Source organism: Chiloscyllium punctatum, chromosome 15 (genome assembly GCF_047496795.1).
Source record: "Chiloscyllium punctatum isolate Juve2018m chromosome 15, sChiPun1.3, whole genome shotgun sequence".
NCBI classification, from domain to species: domain Eukaryota; kingdom Metazoa; phylum Chordata; class Chondrichthyes; order Orectolobiformes; family Hemiscylliidae; genus Chiloscyllium; species Chiloscyllium punctatum.
Genome location: NC_092753.1, coordinates 47,843,370 through 47,860,039, shown reverse-complemented (window position 1 = coordinate 47,860,039; position 16,670 = coordinate 47,843,370). Strand labels below are relative to the sequence as shown.

Here is a 16,670-nt window from a genome sequence, read left to right as displayed (position 1 = left end):
GGCAGCAACCACAATTCTATTGTTTTAAAAATAGTGATGGAAAAGGATAGACCAGATCTAAAAGTTGAAGTTCTAAATTGGAGGAAGGCTAATTTTGATGGTATTGGGCAAGAACATTCAAAAGCTGATTGGGGGCAGGTAAAGGGACGGCTGGAAAATTGGAAGCCTTCAGAAATGAGATACCGAGAGTTCAGAGACAGTATATTCCTGTTAGGGTGAAAGTAAGGCTGGTAGGTGTAGGGAATGCTGGATGACTAAAGAAATTGAGGGTTTGGTTAAGAAAAAGAAGGAAGCATATGTCAGGTGTAGACGAGATAGATGGAATGAATTCTTTTAGAAGAGTATAAAGGCAGGAGGAGTATACTGAAGAGGGAAATCAGGAGGGCAAAAATGGAGCATGGGGTAGCTTTGGCAAATAGAGTAAACAGAATCCAAAGGGTTTTCACAAATATGTTTAGGACAAAAGAGTAACTAGGTAGAGAATAGGACCCCTCAAAGATCAGCAACTTAGAGGTTTATAAACTCGTGATAGGATAAATAGGCAAAGTCTCTTCCCTGGAGTGGAGGAGTCCAGAACTAGAGGGCATAGGTTTAGGGTGAGAAGGGAAAAATATAAAAGGGACCCAAGAAGCACATTTTTCACACAGAGGGTGGTACGTGTATGGAATAAGCTGCTAGATGAAGTGGTGGAGGCTAGGACAATTGCAACATTTAAAAGGCATCTGGATAGGTATATGAATAGGAAGGGTATGGAGGGATATGGGCCAGGTACTGGCAGGAGGGACTAGATTGGGTCGGGATATCTGGTCGGCATGGACGAGTTGGATCGCAAGGTCTGTTTCAGTGCTGTGCATTTCTATGACTACCTATCGGATAAATCACCCAGACCAGATGGGTTACACCATAGGTTTCTAAAGAGGTAGCTAAGGTTATTGCAGAGGCATTGGTGGTGATCTTTCAGAAATCACTGGAGTCAAGGGGAGACTGTCAGAGGACACTCCTGATTAAGATGACAGGAAACTATAGGTGGTTAGTCTCACCTCGGCCATTGGCAAGATTTGTGTCCATTATCAAGGTTGAGATTGCTAAGAACTTGGGAGTGAATGGCAAAATAAGGCAGAGTCAGCAGGATTTGTCAAGGGGAGGCTATGCCTGAAAAATCTGTTAGACTTCTTTGAGGATGTTACAAACAAGTTAGACAAAGCAGAGCTGGTGGGCACCAGCTATTTGGATTTCTAGAAGGTCTTTGACAAGTTGCTAAGTCAGATAAGACCCTATGTTGTTAGGGGCAAGGTACTGGCATGGATGGAGGATTGATCCACTGGCAGAAGGCAGAGAGTGGGGAGAAAGGGATCTTTTTCAGGATAGCAGCCAGTGCCTAGTGGAGCTCACAGTGATCATTGTTGGAACAACAACTATGTGTGTGTCAAAAAGTGTGGTGCTGGAAAAGCACAACCAGTCAGGCAGCATCCAAGGAGCAGGAGAGTGGCTGTTTGGAGCATAAGCTCTTCATCAATGTGGGGGAGGCCCAAGGAGGCTGAGCGATAAATGGGAGGGGTGTGGGGCTGGGGGAATGTAGCTCGGAATGCGATAGGTGGATGAAGGTGGGGTGTGATTGTGATAGGTCAGAGTGGAGGTAGAACGGATAGGTGGGAAAGATGATGAACAGGTAGGATAGTTTGAGAGGGAAGTGCAGATTTGGAGAGTTGCATCTGAGAAAAAAGTGGAGGGAGGGGAGATGAGGAACCTGGTGTAATCGACATTGATTTTGTGTAGTTGGAGGGTCCCTAGGCAGAAGATGAGGCATTCCGCCTGCAGGTGTCAGGTGGCTAGAATTTGGTGGTGGTGGAGGCCCAGGACTTGCATATTCCTTGGCGTGCTGGGACATGGACAGGCTAGAAGAGTGAGCAAGGAAGTGGCAGATGGAATATATTGTGGAAAAGTGTAAGATTATGCATTTTGGTAGGAAGAATAGAGGCATATTCTATTTTCTAAACCAGGAAAGGCTTCAGAAACCTGAAGCACAAAGCAACTTGGGAATCCTAGCTCAGGATTCTCTAATGGTTAACATGCAAGTTCAGTTTGCAGTTAGGTAGGGAAATGCAATGTTGATAATCATTTCAAGAGGGCTAAAACACAAAAGCAAAGATAAATTGCTGAAGCTGAAAAGGCTCTGTCAGACTGCATTCGGAATAATGTGAGCTGATTTAAGCCCCTTAGCTAAGGAAAGATAAACTGGGCTTGGAGGGCGTCCAGAGGAGGTTTACAAGAAATATCCTGGGGATGAAGAGCTTGTCAGATGAGGAGGAGTAGGGTGGCACGGTGGCTCAGTGGTTGGCACTGCTGCCTCACAGCGCCAGGGACCAGAGTTCAATTCCCACCTCGGCCACTGCCTGCGTGGAGTTTGCACATTATTCCTGAATCTGCGTTTCCTCCCACAATCCGAAAATGTGTTGGTCAGGTGAATTGGCCATGCTAAATTGCCCATGGTTTAGGTCCATTAGTCAGGGTAATTGTGGAGTAATGGGTCTGGGTGGACTTGCTGGGCCGAAGAGTCAGTGTGGACTTGCTGGGCCGAAGGGCCTGTTTCCACAGTGTGGGTAATCTACTCTAAAAAGGAGCGGTTGAGGACTCTAGATCTGCCCCGAATTGAGTTTGAAGGATGAGGGAGGATGTGATTGAAACCAACAGAATACTCAGAGGCCAGGATAGAGTGGACATGGAGAAGATGTTTCCACGAGGATCCAGAGTGAAGGGATGACCCTTTAGAAATGAGTTAGGGAGGAATTTCTTCACAGGGTGGTTAATCTGTGGAATTTATTATCACAGAGGAATGTGAAGACAATAGAGTATATTTAAGACAGAGAGATTGGTAAGGGGATCAAAGGTCGTAGAGAAGGCAGAGAATGGGGTTGAAAAATATATCAGCCATGATTGAATGGCAGAGCAGATTTGATGGGTCAAATGACTTAACTTTGCTCCTACGTCTTATGGTCTTACTATTATAGGTGCAAGATTAATCAAAAGAGAATGTTGGTAAATTATGTGACATGATATTAAATAATTTGCAACAGACCTTAAAAGGTTTAACATTAAGGGTCCCCTCTAGGGACCTAATATATATGACGTAGCTTGTAAAGATGCTAACTGATTAATGAATTTGCAAGGATTAGTTGATATTTTCTAATGTTCATAAAATTACCAAAAAGAGGGTGAAATATCAACAAGTGCCTTAAAAAATAAGTAATTATCTGATGTAGTTAGTGTAGATGTAACCCTGGAAAATTGTGTTAGCTTAGCAATTTATTATTTATTATTATTGTGATGCTTGGGTTGATGTGAGACTAGCCTTATTTGGTCTATCAATCTACTATAATTAGTTGCCCTAAAGTTGCCGAGGAAACACATTCCATCATTTGCCTTTCTTGAGAAGCAGGAAGACTTCTATGTTCCAAATAGCGTGTAAGGGACCCCAAACTAATAATCTAAAATACTGCAGCATCAACTTAGTTTTTAAATTTGTAATTAACATGAGAAAAACCATTTTTGTTTGTCAACCAATTTTTACCTCAATTTTGCAGGTCTCACCCTCTAACCCAGTAAATATCTACATAACTATATAAAGGCTTGCAGTTTGATCAATAAAATTATTCCACGGTCACTGATGGCACTTAGTCATTTGAAATTCAAAACAGACTCGATAAATTACAGTACACAACCTCGAATATGCTCACATATTAAGAAAAGCCTCCAGAGAGTCTATAGTATTATTAATCTTTCAAGACACAGCTATATTTCTTGTTAACTGAAGGTGTAAAATTATTTACTGAACTGAGATTAAAATATGATCTACTGTACAGGAAGATTTTTTTTTAAAATCAAAAAGACCATTACCCAATACCTACCTTTTCCATAACCTAGCTATCCAAATTAAAACAAATAGATTACTGTTTATGTAGTCAATGTAATGTTGTACCCACAATTTTACATTTCTTTTCATAAATGCTAATTGTCTTGATTAGAATTTTTAAGATTCATATTGCAGAGGCAGGATTTGAGTAGGTGGAGGGCCGTAAATGATAGCTGGCAATAAACCCAGGAAATGTTGCATCGCGCAGAATGCTCGATTTCAGTAGCAATACCTGATTCTCAATTTACACCTACTTTTACAACGACAATAATGAGACCCCAGCATGACACGCACCTACAGGACACAATTCATTTGGGCTATTTAAAAATTAAATGAAATTTTGAAATTTGGAGAGACTCAGGGGATTCACAGAGAGTAAAACACTTCCAGATGAAATCAATGTATTCAAAGGCTGCATCCTACTTCATTGAGGAAAAACATTAAGCACCACTGACCACACGAGGAACCAAGGAGATATTCTTGCTCAACAATAGCTATGATCAGGAAAGCCATGATTACAGACAGATTTGACAGTCAACAGTGGCAAAATAGTACCCTACATTTGCGTGCAATATAGAAAATGCTTTTACAAAGTAACCAGATCAGAAAAGAGGAGTACAGTTGCAGGTTCAACCAGATCTTTTCAATGCCCCTTTGTCCTGCCCATCTTACCAAAACATTCTATCACGTCACTCTTATGTTTTATCAACATCCATCATTTGACTAAATTTGAATCTCTTTTAATGCATTTTTTAAACCTCCCCTTTTCTTTGTCACTCACTTCAGTTCTGAAACATGTTTGCTTAATAATACATTGACACATGCAGCAGGCATTTAGTTGACAGTTGGTATAGCACCTTGGTATTCGCTGGCAGGGTTCTTCAGAGATGCCATCACTTGGGTTTATTGGAGATATTATTTGCTGCTTGGTATCTCCACAATTCTGCCTTTAAAGTTTATCAAAGGGCCAAAAATATTGCTCCTTTTTTCAAAAAGGATGCCTTAATTTGACTACGCATTTGCCAAAGATTTGTCTCAACATACCCCATCTTCTTCAAGCATCCTACAAAAATAAGTGATGTTTTCTTTATTTTTATTTCCTTCATTAGAAAAGATAAGGTTTGATCCAGACTGTTAAATAATGCAGTGAAATGTTGTACTTATTTGTCCATGCAATTTTTAGTCTATTGTAGAATGTACATTTGCATGGTGTGCTGAAATACAGTATTTTGTTGTAAGTTGCAACGATACATGTATAATATCGCCATGCATTCAAGAAATTGCCCTAAACATTTCATTTAGGCTAGAGATTTCCAAGACCAGCAACCTGCTTCTCTATAATTTGCAGGAATTTTTAAAAGATGAGAGCAGCAATAAAAGATGAAAAGATTAACTGCATCTAATCATATTATGACAAAATAAATAAAGGTTCAACAGATAAAATGTCAAAGAGGTAAGCAAAGAGTCATAGCAACATTACCATAGTCCCACAGGACCATAAGGATGCTCTCTCATTATAGAGAGACAAATGGTGAGATAACCTGAGGGTCACTACATGTTGACCAGGGACCAATTCTATGATTTTGCACTTATGGGCAAAAGTAGATGCAGAAATCAGAAAGCTGCAAAGCAAAGGAATCATCAAATCAGTCCAATTTGTTGAATGGTTGGCACTGGTCGCGCTCATTGTGAGGCCTAAGGAGTCCGTTCACCTTTGCTGAGATTTTAAACAAATGATAAACCACTTTTTGCAGTTGGATGAATACCTAATCTATCACGTAGGGAAGCTGGCTGTGCGGTTGTGTGTGTGGGTGGGTGGGGGGGGGGGGGGGGGGGGAGGAAGAGGGGGGTTAGGAGGGGTGGGGTTGGGGTTGCAGAGGAGAATGTGTTCTTCATGTAGCTGGACATGAGCTATGCACACTTGCAATGATGCTTAGATGAGGATTGTCAGAAGTATGCAACCATTAATACCCATAAAAGGTTCTTCCCAATATGGGAGACTGCCATCTGGTGTGTCAATACCCTATGCAATATTTCAGCTGACAATGGAGAACATTTTACATGGTTGATCCTAGGTCACCATATATCTAGTTGGTGTGCTAAAAGGAAAGACCCTAAGGAGGACTTAGAGAACTTGGACATAGTCCTTAGAAATTTCTCCCAGATGGGTGTACACTTTGAAAGGGAAAGAAAATGTGTGGCCGGCTTAGGCTACAGAGTTGACAAGACCAGATTATACCCGTTGGAAGATAAAGTGAGGGTGATCAAAATTGCCCCGGCTCCCATGTCTGTATGAGGCATGCCAACTTTGGACACAGTACTGTTAAGCACAAAAGGCTGTTTAATTCAGCGATGAGGTTTAATGCAGGAACCAAGGAAATGGCCCTTCACAGTTAAGAAGTATGTTGATGAGAGGTCTGGTGCAGTGACGTGTAAAGTTTGAGTAGGTGTAACAGTCCTGAACAAGCATGTGGACCATATGAAAACTGCAAACTTACAAAGGGTGTGGGAGCAAAACATACCCTGCTTCTTGATAGCCTTTTATACTGTCCTAGAGGCCACGGGTTCTCCCTCTCCGTCAGGCATTGACGATACCTCAGAATCTGAGCTGGACATGGCAGATGTCACCGCCTTTACTGACTGAGGAAGAAAATGATTTTCTTCAGAGATGCTGGGGTTGCAAGAGGTGAGTTGCTGTGTGTTACATGCTGCTCAAATCAGTGGTAGATTTAGAGGAACCTGACTTGGTAGAAAATGCTACAGGAGGAGCTACAAAAAAAAAATTTAAAATTGTGTCTGTCCTCAGACACAGAGAAAGATTAATGTAGTGATTGTAATGGGCTCAACCAAGTGGACCTCATAGAATGAGTTCTGATTGGACCAGATTAATAGCCTAATCAGGGAGCCCTGGCTGACAGACATGAACAGGAGTGTCAGCGGTTCTGCGCACTCAGAGATGGCTCATACGAAGCTGGACCAGTGTCAATACTATGCATACGTAAATAAAGGGTGACTTAATAGCTGACCAGATTCTGTGGAGTCATTTCAGTTTCAACTATGGTGGGTTTACAGACGTCTATAGGGCTCTATAGTTAGTCATAACATCGTAGAAGAAATCAACCAATATTACAACATGATTGCTGTACATAAAAAGGAAAAAACTGAAGAAAGCAAGGGGTTTCAAAAATGAGGTCCTGGGAAATAATATGTTGATCATGAGATTTCAATGAATTTGTATGTTAATAACAAGATATGAGAATGAAGAATGATTTCAATATATAATGGAAATACAACAGGACTTGAAGAGAAATTAAAACAACAATTTAAATTTGCAACTCCATTTGAGTGGGAGTAGGAAGTTTGGCAGATTTTAACTGTGTCTCAGGCCGACTACATTGTTCAACAATTCAGCTGCTTCCAGTAGAATTCAGCAGCAACAATGGATGAAAATTAAGTGGCCCAAGACAACTCACCAGCATCAGAAGAAAGATGGCAACAATAAAGGCAAGCTTGAAATAGGGAAAAGTGTGTGTTTCAGCTGGAGATTTGGGGGTTGTGGAAGCTGAAGCTTGGTCTTTCCTCAAAAGGAGTGGAGAAGCATTTCAACTCTTCCAATCTCCACTGAAGAAATAAAGTTTCATTGCAAAACTACTGATCAGGCATGAGTCACAGTTTTAAAATCCTAATATTTCTGAGTTACAATACAAATATTGATCACCGGTACTTCAATTAAAAAAAAACTCTTTTCCTACAATCAGAGGGAAGCAATGACCTTGTGGTATTAATCTTAATACCACGACTTTTAATCTAGAAACTCAATGAACACTCTGGACCCAGGTTCGAATCCCACCATAATGAATTTGAATTCAATTTAAAGAATTAAGAAACTACTGATGAACATGAAACCATTACTGATTCTCAAAAATATCCATTGGGCTCATTAAGGTCCTTCAGGAAACGAAATCTGATATCCTCATCTGTCTGGTCTGTATGTGACACCTGACCCACAGTAATGTGTTTCTTTCAACTGCTCTCTCAAACGGCCCAGCAAACCATACAGTTCAAAGGCAGCTGGAGATAGGCAATAAATGCTGGCCAGCCAGCAACACCCGTGTTCCACAAGTAAATAAATAAAAAGAGACAACCAAACCATAATGCTTGTTAGGGAAGCTCAGAACTGGGTTAAAATTCCATCAGGGATGATGAATTCTAGTGTGTCATTACTTACATTAACTAATGAGATTCCTCCAAAAATTAATCAGATAGTAACAGCTTGTTCATGAACAGGAAACATGAGGAAACTTGTATTGGAAAAAAAGTAAATTAGATTTTTATTTCCCAGTTGGACGCACTAAGGAGATCAAGATTATGCAATTGCATGGCAACTGGACTAGACGCTGTGCCACTGAGGACAAATAATCTGAAGTAAGATGCTGAAGGCAGAGCACAGACAATAAAAAAAAGCAAATAGGATAGAATATTCAGCTGAAGATGCTATTGACATGAATGAAAACTATTAGAAGAATCCTTGAGTTAATGGATAAAAAGAGTCAAGAGCATGAGTCATCAGCTGCAGCATGATTTCAAAGACACTGTACAGTTATGCTTATGAATATGGCTTGATAGAAATATAGAACATAAACTCCAAAGGATTTGGAAATAGCCAGGGGAAAGTTACTAAAGCATTCAAGATCAGAAGCATTCTCCGAAACCACTATCGCTGTAAATATTCTCAAAACAATACCAGTGACTGTGAATTTTAAGTGATGAATAATTTGAAGGTTGTGTTAATCACTCAAATATCAAAATAACTCAAATATGGACAACTGGACAGCAAAAAAATCAAAATAATTGCCTTGATCAGGAATAGATTAAACAAGAGCAATGCTCCAAAGAAAATAGATGAAATCTTATTAAGAAAGATCAAGATGCCATTTGCTGGTTAAGTGTGAAACTTCGCATCATGAGATTAATGAAGATCATCATCCTGATTAGAAAACTTAACAACCAAAGAATAGATATCATAACTTGCCATGGATACAACTTGATATTGGTCAAAATAATCAAGCGAAGCATAACCATGAAACAAAGTTATTTATCAAGATCTGTGTCGAATAGAGCTAGATAAGAAATTCTTCCCCTTAGGACAATATTCCTCTGTTTTACAATTCCTATAGTCTCATTATTCATTCTTTCCTCTTTTAAATGCTATTCCATGACCTGCTTGGGTTATCTTGTCAATACAAAGCTAAGTATGAGCATACCACTATACCGAGTTCCCACGCATCCCAATGTGATAATCTTCACCTTAGTATTATACAGAGATTTCAAACTTTATTTTGATTTCTCTGAAAATTAGAATATTGACAAAACTTTATTTTGCATTCAGTGCAGTCAAACTGCTTTGATTAGTTTTTTAAACATCTACCTAACATTTTTAGCTACCTGATAACAGACCTTTTTATTGCAATCAAGGACCACTTGTTACTCAGAAAAGTGGGATAAGGAACCATTATGTTAAGGCTCTTTCCTACATATTACACCAGATTTTTCTATTAGATGGTATTTTATAAAGGTTCAATTTCCATTAAGCAGAAAGATGTATTCTTAGCAATTGCAGGAAAAGTTCAGTAGGTCGAGCAGTATCAGAATCTGTTCTAAGGGTCACTGGACCCAAAATGTCAACTCTGATTTCTCTCCACAGATGCTGCTAGATGTGCTGAGCTTTTCCAGCAATCTCTACTTTTAATTTTGACTTATAGCACCCGCAGTTCATTTGTTTTTTTAAGGTGTATTCTTGGTTTTGTTTTTGTCGAGGTTCATCCCGAGCAGCTCCATGATGCAGGACTTGGTGCTCTCCGTCTGCTCTGTGGGATGCACACTGAGACAAACATCAATTGCGTCTAAAGGGTCATCAACTCAGTGGAAGACATTCTAGGATCTGCCTGAAACTTAGTCTTCCAAAACAAGAGGTTAACCCTGAATGAATGTTGCAGACTGACATATTTCAGTGTCCGGTATGCTGACAGATGCACTAAAGCTTGGGACAGCTGCCACCAAGGCACACTGGGGAAAGACAACTGTCTAAGGTCATTCTTAGAAAGTTAAACGAGGGTACTTTCAGTTATTCTCGTACGAGAAAGAAAAGCCTTTAGTTTGTTTGGTGGATAGAGTCATATAGCACACAAACAGATGCTGCATACTGAATGTAATCCCAAACTAATCTAGTCCCACAGGTTTTCTGAGATTACAAAGGGATCTTGATCAAATGGGTTAATGGGCTGAAAAAAATTACAGAGTTAAACCTGGACAAATGCAAAGTACTGCATTTTAGTACAAACAGGGGAGGACTTGTCCAATTAACGGTGGCGTCTAGGAGTGTTTGACAGCAGAGGGAGCTAGGAGTTCAGGTACATAATACTTTGAAGTTTGCCTCACATATGGACAGGGCAGATGAAAAGATATTTGGCTCGCTTGTCTTTATTGCTTGGTCCGTTGAGTATAGGAGTTGGGAAGTCATATTGTGCAGGACATTGGTGAGGCCTTTTCTGGATTTCTGTGTCAGTTCTGGTCAAACTCCAATGTTTGTTTGTTCCACATATGCTACTGCACAGAACCAGACTGCTTCAGTGACTATGTATGAACATAAAGATTTTTTTTATCAAAGTATATTTTTGAAATAAAAAGTATTTTTGGCTTTCTCCACCAGATATTGCATTTACAGAATCTTGGATTCAGGCTTGCATTGGAATTCCCAAAGTACTGAAAGATAATCTTCACCTTACAACAGAAAAGTTACACTAGATTCATTATAATCACTCCTTGCATCCCAAACAAGACAGGGGCTTTTGAAGGTGGTTCCACACCCAGTAACCAGCAGTCCCAACATGAGCACCTAATCGGTTTCTACTCTGATATTATGAGAAGGTAATGCCAATGGGTGACCTTTGACAACCCAATATTGGTTGGGAGAAGAAAACTGTAGGAACCCACCTTCACAGACATAATGCACCTGACCTTGTTTTGTACAACTTAGCTGCCTAGCAGGCAGCCTCATGAAAATAATTTCTTGTAATGTTTTAAAGATTTGAAGAATTGAGAACCAAGTCTTCATGACATTAAAATATTCAGTTAGAGGGAAAAGTAATATAAAACAGTGCCACACCACCACTAAGAGTGCTATAGCACTGGAATCTTATATTTAATAATTTATCTTTGGTCCAAAATACAATATTATTTCCCACTCTAATTGTCTCAACAGCAAAGGATCGCATTATTAAATACAGTAGTAACACATCTGGTTATTAGAAAAAAACACTGCTCCTGAAAAACTATTAACAGCACCACGAAAGAAATGCCGGATTCATTTTTGTTTTTATCATCTGCACATATTTTCAAATATTATGCAAATTGCAAAGTTCCAAAGGGCCAACTAACATGGAACACTTAATCCATTAATACATTAACCAACAGTTTTGTATACCTTAGAAATGTGTGTGCAAAGTGTTTGATCTATCAGAGAAAGTATTCAGGCAGTGCAGTACATACCAGTTAATAAACACCCAGCTAATGGGAAGATTTGGTTAAAGGGTATATTTGTTCAACCAGTATTTAACTCCTATGGAGCTATGGGCTATAATGCAGTGAATTATTGAGAATTCAGATTAGAAGATTTATGCTGTTGCAGTACACCTACTAATCACAGATAGTAGTTCAAAGTAGTCCAAAGTGTTAAGTAAACAACTGTAAAAGCTACATCTGGCAGTAATGAAGACAAAACAGATTTTAACATTGGGTACTGATGGCACAATGGTAGTGTCCCTATGTCTAAGCCAGAAGGCCTGAATTCAAGTTTCACCTGCTCCAGAGGTGAGTGTCTTGTCTGAAGAGATTGGTTACAAATACCCTCAATTATGCGGTACCTGCTTAAGTGTAAGGAGATGGGGGAAACAGAGTATAATGTGATACATTGTTGAAATTTTACAAAATGTATCAAGACCATTCAGAAGGCAAATGCAACATACTGTGGCAAATAAGATGACCTGATATGTAAGGCGACCCGATTTCCTAGGAACAAAAGTCAGCATTTTGCAAATACTCAGTATACAAATCAATCCTTGCTTTCAGCCGCATCATGCTGCATTCACATTAGCTTTCAGATTAAAATTTTCACCTCTCAACTGCATGACTTGCCTACCTTATGTAGGTTCATGTAGGTTCAAGACTGCCTATTCTTTGCGCAGATTACTTTTCAGAATTTTGATTGCTGACATACATCTTTTTATTCTCTTTTCTAATTGTCTTACAAGTCAAATTTTATTTTTGAAGGGTTTTGCTTGAGGTTTCCAATATCTATTTATAAAATGACATTAACAATAACATTTTAAGTGGCATTGTTCAATGAAGTATACAACAGAGTTTCTGTTAGTGCAGGGGAGGCAGAGCAACAAATCAAAACAATAAGTGCAAATTTGAGTTTCGGGACTGTTTGTGCATGTTAAAATAATAATGCACTGAACTTCTGCCTCATCCACAAAATTGGCAGTTAGCTTTTGTTGCCCATCCCTAAATTTATTCAGTCCCATTTTATCCAAGGCACTGAAAGCAACGAACAAGGAACTCATCAAACATCTGCAGGGACCATGGGAAACCCACATCTCCTATTTTTATACAGCACAATGAGAAGGCTTGCATGCTGAAGATGAAATTATCAAAACTTGGAGATAATGAACTCGGGGAAATATAAAAACAAGACAGCATTTCAAGAACTTCGTTTTAGCAGAGAGATGAGCTAAGGATGCAAAACTTGATAGGCTGGGGAATTTGACTTTTGTGGCCTTGGGTTAAAAATTATGCCTCAAGGACACTAAAGACTTTAAACTCTATTTCTTTTATCATCTTTTTATACTGGACACTATCATTTTTCATGCTGAGGGCTTATTGCTTGACAGTGTCTTTGTTGTTAATCCATGGAGACAGGATATAAGAAAATTGCACTTTCACTCAAGAAAACCTAGTAAGTGGCTTCTTACTGCTACAGTAAGAGTTAACTAGTTACATGTTAATTGGACAGAAGTCTAGCCTTGTGCTAAGAAGAACATAAATCATTAACTGGGGATGTTATAAAGAGAAGAGCAGATTCCCCCATTTCATCTTGAAGCAATTATGACACTTCCCCTTCAGTTATTCTCTGTACTTCTCTCCTCTTTCTTACACACTTTCAAGAAGTGTTCTTTGTCTTCACTCTTTATCTACAATTCTGCAGGGAAAAATCCGGATAGTTCTCCAATTGGAATTAAAGTCTCAACAGTGCACACCAATAGCATGGGTTAAATTCCTGTACCAGCTGAGGTCACCAAGGATGTCCCCCCTTGACCTTGCCCCTTGTCTGATGCATGGTGACACTCCAGTTAAACTCACCACTGGCCGTATCTGTCTAATGAGAGAGCAGCTTGTGGTCCTCTGTCACTATGGCAACTTTATCTTTTGTATAATTAAGAATTGTAGTAAAATTTGAATGTTCCAATTTCTTGTTTAAAAAAAAAGATCCTTTAACAGAACAACAAATAAATATGGAACCTAAAAAGGCATAATTTATGGGAAATTAAAGGGTAGATTATACATTTTTTTTTAAAGAGAATCACTGGTTTATGATCAAATGAGTCTAAACGTTATTTTTATTACTCATAATCATGTAACCGATGGTGGTATACCCAGGTTCTAAACTGCATTGTATGTATTTCTTCATGAAAATCATGTACTTGTGCAGCTATATACCCAGCTTTAACCTCTCAATTAAATAGTTTCCTATTTCTAAAAGAAAAAGAAAAAGTAATTTAAAACACACAAGAGACTTCAGGGTTACCACTGAGTGTACAGGAGAAGTGGCTAATGAAAACGTACATTTTGATAATGTGAGGATGATGGTTCAAGGGTCTAGATGCATGGGGAAAACAATAGATAGGGGCTATATAAAAGGGCAATGGAGCATGGAATCTTGGAGCTTTGGAATAGTTTGGCCTTGCATTATGGCAGGTAACCCCAGCATGAGAGATAGTAACAGTGAAACGATGGGAAAGTGGTGCTGTTTTTCAGTAGTGATAGGTGGGTGGACTTGGATGGTAGAAGCACTGAAGCATGTGCAATGATTGCTGTGAACAAAATCAGTGACTAGGGAAAAAAATTGACTCAAAAACTGTCGAAAAGCGATGCAAGAAAGATGGAAGGTGACAATCAAACATGGCAGCAATGTCTTTAAGTACCCTTAAAGTATATAAATCCTAAAGTGGTAAAAAGTGATTCCTAGGGCAAGCAGTCTCCATTTCCAACTTTTTTGCCCTAAATCTCTCAGTATCTCTTTCTCACATTTTCTGTTGAGCCATACCACTCTTCACTAATCTCTCTGCTGCTCTCTCAATATCTTCCAGTTGTATATTGAACAGAGGCCAGAAAAATAAATTGAAATGATTGATGCATCCATGATACCCTGTGGAACTGGAGATGGGAACTGGGATATTGAAAGGCAATTCAATTGTATTGGAAAATATGAAGGCACTGTGATGGATGACACAGTCAATTCTATTAAAGACCTAAAAGACCAAGGAGGGGTAAGGCATTCATGTTACAATTACAAAACGGATATTATTTGAGAATTGGATTTTGACATTGTGGTTCGAATAGAAACATGATGGAGTGATTAAAATATGAAAGAGAGATAGGACTGTATAGATTTAGAAGGATGCAAGAGCATACATCACAGAGACAGGTCAAAGATATGCAAACAGCTACCAAGACAGCATGAACAGAGGGATGAGAGTGGATTTTGACAAAAGGTCTACTTGAGCAAAATAACCATTCACAATGTAACTAACATGGGGGCAAAGAAAGTTGAAGTGGTCCATAATTTAGTGGGATTGAGCAATGTCTGATGGGCATGAAAGAAGAGAAAAATAATTTCTGGTGTCGGTCAGTGGAGATGCTGATTTGGTGGGTGAACCAACTGAATCATTCATAATGAACAAGGACATTAAATGAGAATTGTTTCAGGAAATAGATGATAAACAGAATACATACCAAGTACAAATATGCATTTATTAAAATTAGCATTGTTCAGGATGTTTGCAAAATCAATGTCTGCAGAGCCAGAGACCACCTTATTGGGTCCTAAGCTAAATGGTTTTGGCTTTGAATGTTCAACTCATTGCTTAATCTTTGCTCTCAGCCCTAGCAATGATTTTCTTGTTTTATTAAACACTCACTTATATGTTTCTTTGGGATAAGTGAAAAATGCATTATAGTAAAACAAGTAGGTATCTGACAATTTTAAGAGCTAACAAAAATGTTTCCTTGTCAAATGAAATGCAGTGCTGAAAAATGTGTTGCTGGAAAAGCACAGCAGGTCAGGCAGCATCCAAGAAGCAGGAGAATCGACGTTTTGGGCATAAACCCTTCGTCGATTCTCCTGCTCCTTGGATGCTGCCTGACCTGCTGCGCTTTTCCAGCAACACATTTTTCAACTCTGATCTCCAGCATCTGCTGTTCTCACTTTCTCCTAAATGAAAGGCAGTGCAATACAACCTGATTATTCGAATCTAACCAATTTGCTTTAATTTTAAGAAAATACTCACTGTATGTAAAGTTTCTTCCAGCAATGCTATATTCACTTTAACACTATTCCACCTTAAATTCAACTTGGATTTCACATAATCTGCAAAAGAATTGGGAACCATTTTAAAATATATTTAACTGTTCCCATTTTAACTTACATGATATACATAATATACATAGTTTATTCCATTTACCTGCATTTAATGTTCAGCTGCAATGATCGAAGAAATGCATTTTAATTATGAGTAGGTCAAACTACTGGATAAATGTGAAAGCATCGTTATCATACCAATTGCAGAGACTCAAGGAACCCACCACAACCTTCATGGATAACTCATGATAAGAAATAAACATCAGCTTTTCAAATAATGTGCACATCCTGTAAATTAACAGAGCAAGTTGATAATTTTATTGATGTTACCTAGATAACTTTGCAATTGAACTGATCAGTGTTGACATTTGTTACAATGTCAGTTCTATTTTAATTCATGTAATCTATATGGCCAAGATGCATACAGTTACAATCGTCATGCATGAAAACCATGACGATTTCAATCTGTGAGTTGACCTCAACCTAATTAATCAGTTTGAATGCAGCCTTTGTGATGCATTGGAAAATAGTGTTTTGACAACATCATAATTGCGAACATTGAACGAAGAGAAGTAAATCTGTACCCTTAAAGCAGAAAGGATACAAAACTTAGTATCATAACAAATTAACAAAACAAGTTAAAAGAACTTAGCATTACCGCAAACACTTATAATTATGATAAGGAGGTGCCGGTGTTGAACTGGGTGGACAAAGTTAAAAATCACAAAAGACTTGGTTATAGTCCAACAGGTTTATTTGGAAGTACTAGCTTTCGGAGCACGCTCCTTCATCAGGTAGCTAGTCCTGACATTGGGTGTCTAGCTACCTGACGAAGGAGCAGCACTCCGAAAGATGGTACTTCCAAATAAACCTGTTGGACTATAAGTTTGTGTTGTGTGATTTTTAATGTATAATTACATCAGGCCATCCTAAAACACTTCTGAAGTCACTGAAGTACTTAATTCGCTGCAAGTATTTTAAGTGCAGCAGTCAGAAATAAATGTTCAACCTCAGATCATAAACATCAGTTTATATGCACACACACAAAAATATTAGGGTCTA

The 16,670-nt window shown here is 38.7% G+C and overlaps 1 protein-coding gene across 7 annotated transcripts in view; it reads right to left on the bottom strand.

The window, feature by feature from the left end:
• zbtb20 (zinc finger and BTB domain containing 20) overlaps positions 1 to 16,670 on the bottom strand; it is a 311,373-nt gene that overhangs the window by 162,517 nt on the left and 132,186 nt on the right. For 6 of the 7 annotated variants that reach the window (XM_072585058.1, XM_072585056.1, XM_072585065.1 and 3 more), the window contains exon 2: positions 15,538 to 15,617. The exons of the other annotated variant lie outside the window; for it this stretch is intronic. The gene's annotated coding sequence lies outside the window, so the exon portion shown is untranslated. The remainder of the gene's footprint in view (positions 1 to 15,537; positions 15,618 to 16,670) is intronic. 7 annotated transcript variants of the gene reach the window in all.